Source organism: Vulpes lagopus, chromosome 23 (assembly GCF_018345385.1).
Source record: "Vulpes lagopus strain Blue_001 chromosome 23, ASM1834538v1, whole genome shotgun sequence".
Classification (NCBI taxonomy): Eukaryota; Metazoa; Chordata; class Mammalia; order Carnivora; family Canidae; genus Vulpes; species Vulpes lagopus.
Genome location: NC_054846.1, coordinates 38,539,977 through 38,549,404, shown reverse-complemented (window position 1 = coordinate 38,549,404; position 9,428 = coordinate 38,539,977).

Here is a 9,428-nt window from a genome sequence, read left to right as displayed (position 1 = left end):
GGAGTTAGGAAGATTAAGAATTATCTTTTTTCCATAATAAAATTAAGTGCTGATGAGTGTACAACTTTGGAAACACTAAAAACCATTGTAATATGTATTTAAATGGTTGAACTTTATAGTATGTGAATTATATCTCAATAAAGTTGTTTTAGGAAAAGAGAAGTGATAGATTTGGCATGTGGATGCTGAAATCTATCAGATCACATATTTTCAGTCATTGAGCTACATACAGTAAATTAATAGTCCAGAGGCAATGGTTCAGGTTAATGGAGATTTTCAGAAAATACTGCTCTTTGGAGACACCTCCGAAATGGGGGCAGGGGTAAGGAGGAAGTGATTTCAAATCCAGATTAAATTAACACAAAGTTCAGGGAAATGATTTCTGAGATAAAGCAAGGAGTGCTTCCTCATTTAGAAGGCCAAGAAACAAACTATTGGAAACAAAGTGAAGTGGGCCTAGAGAGTCATTTTGGAGCTCTTTCTTACCTTTAGAAAAAAAAATATTTCAAACTGGCTCATGAAGTGACAGAAAAGCAAATGGAAAAATAGCAGCCAAAAGTATAAGTAAGCTGATCTGGTATCTAATCTTGCCAGGACTGGTTATAGATGATTTATAAGAAAAAGTCTAGAAGAATTCCACAAGAGAACATTAAAAATAGAAGTGTGGAAGGAGTCTAGGAAAGAAATAGTTTCATTGGCCAACCTTTCTTTGTTTATTATGCACATCTAATTCTTTCAAGTTAGCTGGAAATTCCTGTAGAATGGGTCATTGTACACTTATCGCGATCAGGATGTTAGAGGAAAACGAGAAAACTGAGGAGAAAACCAGTGGCACAGAAGGTGATGGTAAAAGAAGAGAGCAAGCTAAATTTGTGGAGCCTGCAAGATGTCAGGTGACAAAAAGTAGTTTGATTATAAACTAGCCAACCAGAATAATTTTGCAGTGATTTAAAAGCAATTAAAGAGTCACCTCATCTCATTAAAATCACTTTAATATTCAACTTCGTGTCACCTGTCAAAACAAGCTTTTTTTAAAAAAAATAGCTTTTATGTAAAATATTCTGCAGTAAATTTAAGAACATTCAATCCTTGATTATACTTTTATAAGTGAAGGGCATATGAATAAAATGAATACTACAGATAATTTGTTCTATTTTATAGTGTACACTGAAGATTGACTATTTGTGGAGTAGTTGCTCTGGTTAAAATTTACTCACACACCTTAATATTTTAGACGAGATAATAAATGTATAGAGAAATGATTCACCTTTAATCTGGCAAACTAGATTTCTTGGTTTTAAGAAATTAAGATCATAGACTTTTGTAAATAGTGTTTTTAAAGGATACTTAATCCTGACAGGGAAAGCTGGTATAGAAAAAATGGTCAGTGCTTCCCCCACCTCCCTTCCCCTGACCAATATCCAATCTGGTGCATTTAAAAACAGAGGGAACTTACTTGAATGTTAAACATGGGAGACTTTATAATAGAAAGTGTTTTTTTCACTTCTTCAACTTACTTTCTCTTCAGAACATTTTAGATGCTTCCCAACTGTTAGTTCATATATCCAAGATGTGATAGATAATTATATTTCCTTGTTGCTTTTAAATAAAAAATGTGGATTCAGGATTCACTCTACCACTAGTTTAGTTTCTTTTGGCATTTTATCTTTTCAAATTTATCCAAATGGAACAAGATGTTCTCTAACAATTCATAGGAGAAAAAGAGAAAAAAATATTTTTCATGATTTGTTTAATCTTTTAAATTTTATTCTCATTTTTACTCCTGTATAGAGACAATCTAAAAGCTATATTCTAAATCTAAGGAAAGAAATCCCATATGCCAGAGACCAAGAGATTTACTTATTTAAAATGTGGCATTTGAAAATTACAATGTGGAGTCCATGATTATAGGTTTTGAATTCTGGAGGCAATTACTTTTTATAAACAAAATATTATTCCATTATTGTTATTTTATATTATTATTATTTATTCACGAAAGTTGCCTCAGCAATTTGCATTTTTACGTAAAACATTATCTCCTTGATAGGTTTCATTGTACCATGGGCTTCCTAATGTTTATATTTCTCCTGATATACAATCATTTTGTTAGTATTCTTTCTGAAGAGTTTTCACAGAATTAATCTAACTTAATAGTGATCAGTCATGTAATTTATATCTGAAATCTTATATCTGATCATAATTTTTCTTTTCATTAGAAATGTTTCTCATTAACTTGATTCTTCAACATAGATTTTTAAATATATTAAAATATATTTCTAGTAGGGTTTCAAATGCTGGTAACTCTTTTGTTCTTCATTTTTAAAATATTAAAAAAATAAAAAATAAAATATTTTTTGCATATCCACTATGTGCAATTACTACTTTAAGCATTGAAAATGAATGGTAAGCTACTGAGCTAAATCTTACTGCCTTCTCTAGATCTCACTTATAAGTCATCTTTCTTGTGAACACTTCCCAAGTATTGTAGTCCACATTGATCTTTTCTATTTTTCTGTCTGAGTTTATGTTGACATTAGTCATTTGAATTCATCAGTCAATTAAACAGTTATTTGTTGAGTCCTGGCAATATGCCAGGAACATAAGGCAGATATGATATTTGATTATGTATTCTTTTATAGTTCTCATTTATTATATATGTATGTACTTTTTGCCAAGAAAACCTTGAGGATTATATCATTTTAATTTTTTTTCTCCCTGAATTGGGCACAAAATAGGAATGCAATAAGCGTATCTTGAATTGACTGAATAATGTGTATAACAAACTAAATTAGGATAGACAGTTGTTAACTTGTCACCTTATGATCAATAACCCTATTAATTGGGTGTTGGGGCTTTTTTTTTCTTTTCTTTTTCTAAGTAAGCTCCATGCCCAGTGTGGAACCCAAAGTGGAGCCTGATTAGATTCTGATTACAGATTCTGTTACATAATAAATTACAGAAACAGAATTTCAAGTGAAGAAACGGAGTGCTGTAAACTTTTAAAAGGGAAACTCATCCATTGGGGATGTAGTATTATGGATAAATTTTCCAAATATGTAGAATGTTAGTTAACATCTAAAAGAAGAGTAGGAGTTAATGAAATGAATAAATGAAGGCCTCACATTTTAGAAAAAGGGAATTAACAACAGAAAGTGGGAGAAGAATGGCTGCAAATAACTGAAAAGTAAGTATCACCCCCATTTTGAGCTAAGGCTTAAAGTAACATATTATCTGAGAGTATCTTACAGTAACTCTATCAGTAGCTTACTGCTAATCACTTTAAAAGTATGCAGATTTAAACCTGGTCTAATGCTGTTTCCTCATGATATAGATAAATCCAAACCTTAATCACTGTATGGAAGAATTGTCATGATCTGACCCTGGCTTTCTTTCAACCTAAGTTTCCATTCCATCTCATCATGTAAACTGCATTTCAGACAAATGATATGGTAAAATCTTAGAAGTCGCAAAGCAAATCTTATTTATCTTTCTAATCCCCTTAGGACCTGGCAAAATGTCTTGCTCTAGTGGGAACTCAATAAATATTTATTGAATTCTCATTAACATTTCCATTGCCATAAAAATGCAGTTTGAATTGTAGAAAAACCAAAATGGATAACTGATCAAATAAAAAAGCAGGTAAGTGTTTGTTTTGTTATTTGCTTTGAGAATAAAAAACAACTAAGCCAAAATAGCATGATAAATAGTCTGTGACAACTGTTGCAAAACAGTGGAGTTAGCTCTCAGTAAAATTTTAATTAATCCCTCAGCAAAAGAAGTGTAGTATCAAATATATACAGTTGTTTGAAATATTTTAAGCTATTATTTTCATAAGGACTTATAATTTATGTCATTTTGCTCAGTTTTTTACATAGTTTGTGACACAGCTTAAATGTTAAGTCTTTTTGAAACCCGGAGGACTATGAACAACAACAAAAAAAACCAGTAAGTTTTCTCATTTCAGGAACTCATCTCCTTACTGTCTGAAATTGTGGCATTTGCTTTGTATAGTCAATTTACAAAAGAGAATTGTCATACGAATTAAGATACTAAGTTCACTTTTCAATTATGCATACAAAATCACGTTACTAAATACAAAATAGATATTCTAATTATAAAATACTGTTGAGCCTATTACTAGAGATACATTCTCTGGTAAAGTTTCTAGTGAAATTCTAAAGCCAAATAGTTGGTACCTTTATCTTTATGAAATGACTTACATTCTTGGTGTTTTGAGGTTTTATTATTTTCTTTGTTGTGGCCCCACAGCATTTATGCCTTCTAACCAATTATCTAACTCTAAACCCAGTCCATTTAGGGAGAAATCTGTGGCAAAGCTTAAGACAATAACTTTGACTTGATGTTTTACCATGATGAGAAAAGAGACTTTGTTATTCTTGGGCTGGTGGAGGATGTAAGGTGGAGGGTCCTCAGTGATAGTGTGCTAAGTGCATTAAATGAACTACTTGATTAAACCCTATAGGAATCTTTTGAGTGATGAATTCTTACTACTATTTAATATGAAAAAAGTGGCATTCCTCTGGTCACACAGCAGTAAGAAGTACTGGACTGTTTTTCTCCTATAGTTTTCAGGTCCATGTGGTTGGAATGTTCTGAATTAGCCTGTAAGCTCTATAGCTTTAAAGGGAGGTAAACCCACTAATTGCGATTTTAGTTTGAGAGAGCTAAAAGGAGCTCTTCTAATTGTGTAAACCTGGGAAATTTACAAAATCACATGATCTTCAGTTTCATTCTCTATAAAATGAGAATAATGACACTTATCTTTTGAGGTGATTAACATAAATAAATAAAAAAGTATATAAACCATATTGTCCAGTGCCTGGCACTGACTTTTTGCCTTTCTTATTCCTAATGACAGAAACACTGAAAGTAGTAACCTAACCAGAAACTGAGGTTCTTTCCTATCAGTCTGTGTTTAGCTGAGTTGTCCCTAATTGAGTCATCTATATAACTAGAATAAACTTACTATCTCTAAAGATTTTTGTAAGATTAAAACTGATAATGTATATAGCGCTCTTAGCAGAGCATGTGACATATTGTGAGGTCTTAACATGTATTTATGTCTTACTTTTCTCTGTGTGAATTACCTTAGCTACAATTTTAATGTATAGGAAACGGGACCGTTGAAAGATGCTGGGACCACCAACTGAGTTTGAAAATCTTTATGAGTTTTTAAATCTCTGTGAAACACTATTTGGGTAATGGTGTTTGGATTGGGAGAGATACTCTAAGGTGCCAAGTGGCAAGTGTACAATTTATGTGGTTTTTCAGATTAATATGTTATAAAGGAACTTGGCTACTAACATGGTAATTCTGCTTTTAAAAGTTTAACAGCATTACATAGTGAAATCATAACCTCTGTTTTCAATGTCTAATTTTACAACCTTTTAAAATATAGCTTTTTAAATTAATTTTAGCCAGAGCAAATACCTTAAAATATATAGACTTATTTAAGTAACTCCTTAAGCATATTAAACAACTATCTACTAAACTAGCCTCAATGAAACTTTAGTTACATTAAACTACTTTAATATTAAATATGACATTTACTTTTTGTCCCTGTGGAAAGTCCTGTCAATTACAAAGAGAGATCTATGAGAACACTGCATATAAGTAAACATTAATGTGACCGGCCACAACAAAATCAATTTTGATGGTCAACTGTAGGAATTTGGTGTTAAAAAAAAATCAAACAGTATATAGTCTTACGGAAAGATTTTTAAATTATTCCTATAAAGTGGATTCCTAAACTTTTTCTATCAATTAAAGATACTTTGATTTAGTTGAAATTTACATTTTACCATTTTAACTTTACTAAGTTTTATATAAATCCATTGAATCATATTGAGATCTGAACCATTTCTAAAATATCTAGGAAATAATCCAAATGTTCTAGATTCTGAATATCTTATATCTGAACAGTAGATTTCAACATATGTTCCTTTAAGTCTATTCAACTATATCCTATCACTTGCTTATATATATTTTTAAATTCTTAGAATTTGCACATGAATTCTGCTAAATACTACAAGTTAGCTTACATATTTATATAAAATAGCACTCAACAGCTTAGATTTTCTTAAATATAGTAAGGGTAAACTATAAAATTATGAAGGGAATTTTGACCATATGTGCCATACATATTCATTTTTGAACCTAACTTATAATAAAGTGAGGTGCTTTTGGATTTGAATTTAACATTCATGTAAAACAACATAATATTTGATCAACATTTACTCAATGTCCTACACTTCAGAAAAACTTAAAGTTTTCCAGTGATACAAGAAGATGTAACGATTATGTATTTTAGCTGTGTGATCTTTTTTTCCTCTGTTATTATAGTGTTGGTTTTAAGAGTACCAAACCAGAGGACTTTTAGGCATTTCTAAACTAATAGCAAGCTGATTTAACATTAAAACCTTCACATTCATAAGAGTTAGCTATTCTTTGTAAATTAAAATACCAGGGCAGCAGCTAAAATACTTATAAACACCTTAAAATCAAATATAAAATCATAAATAAGATTTAAGTTGCACACCCATCACAGTTCAAAATATTTCTGTTGAGTAGAAATATTTCAGTCAGTCATTACAAAAGAGTACTATATACCAACAGTTATCTAGACAGTGCACAAAACAAACAAAAAACATTGCTCATAGGAGCTTTCATTTAATAGGAAAATCAGGCAAAAACCTGGTAAATAGATAATGGTATGGGGAATGGTGATATGTTACAGAGCAAATTATAAGGGAGATTTTGGAAGGAGATTGGGGAATTCATAGAAGGAAGTATTGGTCTTACAAAATTAAACAGAATAGTCAGAAAAGATTTCATTGAGAAAGTGATACTTTATTAAAGATCTGAAGTTGAAAAGAAACTAAGTCATATAAATATATGAGGAAAGAACATTTTGGGTACAGGAAACAGAAGTGCAAATGGCCTCAAGCATAAAACAGTTAAGAGGTCAGAGTGAACAAAGAAGATAGTAATAAGCGTGAAAAACAAGACAACAAGTCCAAAATGGAGGTTTTTTTTTTTTTAAGATTTTATTTATTCATTCATGAGATGGGGGCGGGGTGGGGTGGGGCAGAGGCAGAGACACAACACAGGTAGAGGGAGAAGCAGGCTCCTTGCAGGGAGCCTGATGTGGGACTGGATCCCGGGACTCAATCCCAGGACTCCAGGATCTCACCCCGGGCTGAAGGCAGGTGCTAAACGGCTGAGCCACCCAGCACCCCCCAGCAAAATGGAGTTTTTATGCTAAACCCTATGTCACCAAACTGTACCAGTCCTTAGTCCTTGGTTAGTCTGTGGTTCCAGCTTGGGGCTTAACATAACTTGTATCCTAATGTTCTGTTATGAGTTTTGCATTAGCGCAGCTGATGGCTGAAATTTTAATAGCTGTAAGATTTCTATGTCTGTCTTTAGGTCCTTGTATGATCATGTGTGTTATAGATCTGTTTTTTCCCTGTCTGGATGGTATTGCCAAAAGTAATTTTAAAGAGCTCTATTTAATTATTATAAAGAAAGGCATTTTTATAAATCAAGTATACACTAAGAAAATATAGAAACCAACCCAGGGATGCCTGCGTGGCTCAGCAGTTGAGCGTCTGCCTTTAGCCCAGAGCGTGATCCTGGAGTCCCAGGATGGAGTCCCACATCAGGCTTCCTGCATGGAGCTTGCTTCTCCCTCAATATCATTGCCTCCCTCTCTCTGTGTCTCTCATGAAAAATAAATAAACTTAAAAAAAAAGAAAAAAAAAGGAAATAACCCAAATATTTTTCAAGTTCACATAATCTTGGATAACATTTGGTGAATAAAATCTAGTTTGTTTATTGATTTAATTAGTTATTGGTTTAATTACTGTCTTTAGAGTTACCAGCATTAAATATAATACTTTAATTTTATGTAGGTTTACTCTAAGTCAAATAAGCTTATGTTATGTCTGTTACAGAATTGGTCAGCAAGAAAGAGAATTTTAGATTATGGTTAAGATGCTTACTGCCTCATGAAATTTTCATAGTAAAATAAACATAATTGTTAAGAATAGGTGAATAGATGAAAGTAAAAGTTTATAAAAACTTTCAACAATAATTATGTTTTATTGTATGTCTACTTAAAAATAGTTTCTATATCTTTAGTAACTTAAAACCTTAAGGCTATACTGATATAAATTCAATGATTTTCATTGAATATCTACATAATTTCTAAATAAGATGCAATATTGAAATGTTAATTACTAAACATAGTTTTATCTACTTTTGGCTTGTATTTACAGAGGAAATAAAGATATATGGGTGTATTAATACACATATCTTGCGCCACAGTAAAACATTTATTGAGGAAGAATATACTTGTAGAAATTATAAAATAAATTTATAAATTTGCCAATCCACAGAATGAGAATTTAACTGTCCACAATTGCTTGCTTCTTTGTTTTCACTAGGAATAAAGGATTCTAATTGATGTATGTTAATATATCAATATATATAAATTAAAGGAGGTTTAATTAGTAAAGATGAGAGGAAACAACTGCGAATGAAAAGTAGGTACCCCGATGTTTCTATCAGCAATGGCCACAATAGCCAAACTGTGGAAGGAGCCTCGGTGTCCATCGAAAGATGAATGGATAAAGAAGATGTGGTCTATGTATACAATGGAATATTACTCAGCAATTAGAAACGACAAATACCCACCATTTGCTTCAACGTGGATGGAACTGGAGGGTATTATGCTGAGTGAAATAAGTCAATCGGAGAAGGACAAACAGTGTATGTTCTCATTCATTTGGGGAATAGGAATAATAGTGAAAGGGAATATAAAGGAAGGGAAAAGAAATGTTGGGAAATATCAGGAAGGGAGACAGAACATAAAGACTCCTAACTCGGGGAAACGAACTAGGGGTGGTGGAAGGGGAGGAGGGCGGGTGTTGGAGGGGGATGGGTGACGGGCACTGAGGTGGACACTTGACGGGATGAGCACTGGGTGTTTTTCTGTATGTTGGTAAATTAAACACCAATAAAAGTTAATTAAAAAAAATAAAAAAAATAAAAAAAAATAAAAAAAAAAAGAAAAGAAAAGTAGGTAAGGGGGCAGCCCCAGTGGCGCAGCGGTTTAGCGCCGCCTGCAGCCCAGGGCGTGATTCTGGAGACCCAGGATCGAGTCCCACATCAGGCTCCCTGCATGGGGCCTGCTTCTCCCTCTGCCTGTGTCTCTGCCTCTCTCTCTCTCTCTCTCTCTCTGAATGAATAAATAAATAAATCTTTAAAAAAAAAAAAAGTAGGTAAGGAAAGACCTGTTGTTCCAGAATGAAAAAAGAAAAAAAGAAGAGAAAATCTGAATGCACATAAAGAAGTTGTAGAAGGTTAAGGGAAAAGCAATCTTTGAAAATGAATTTTATGTTTGG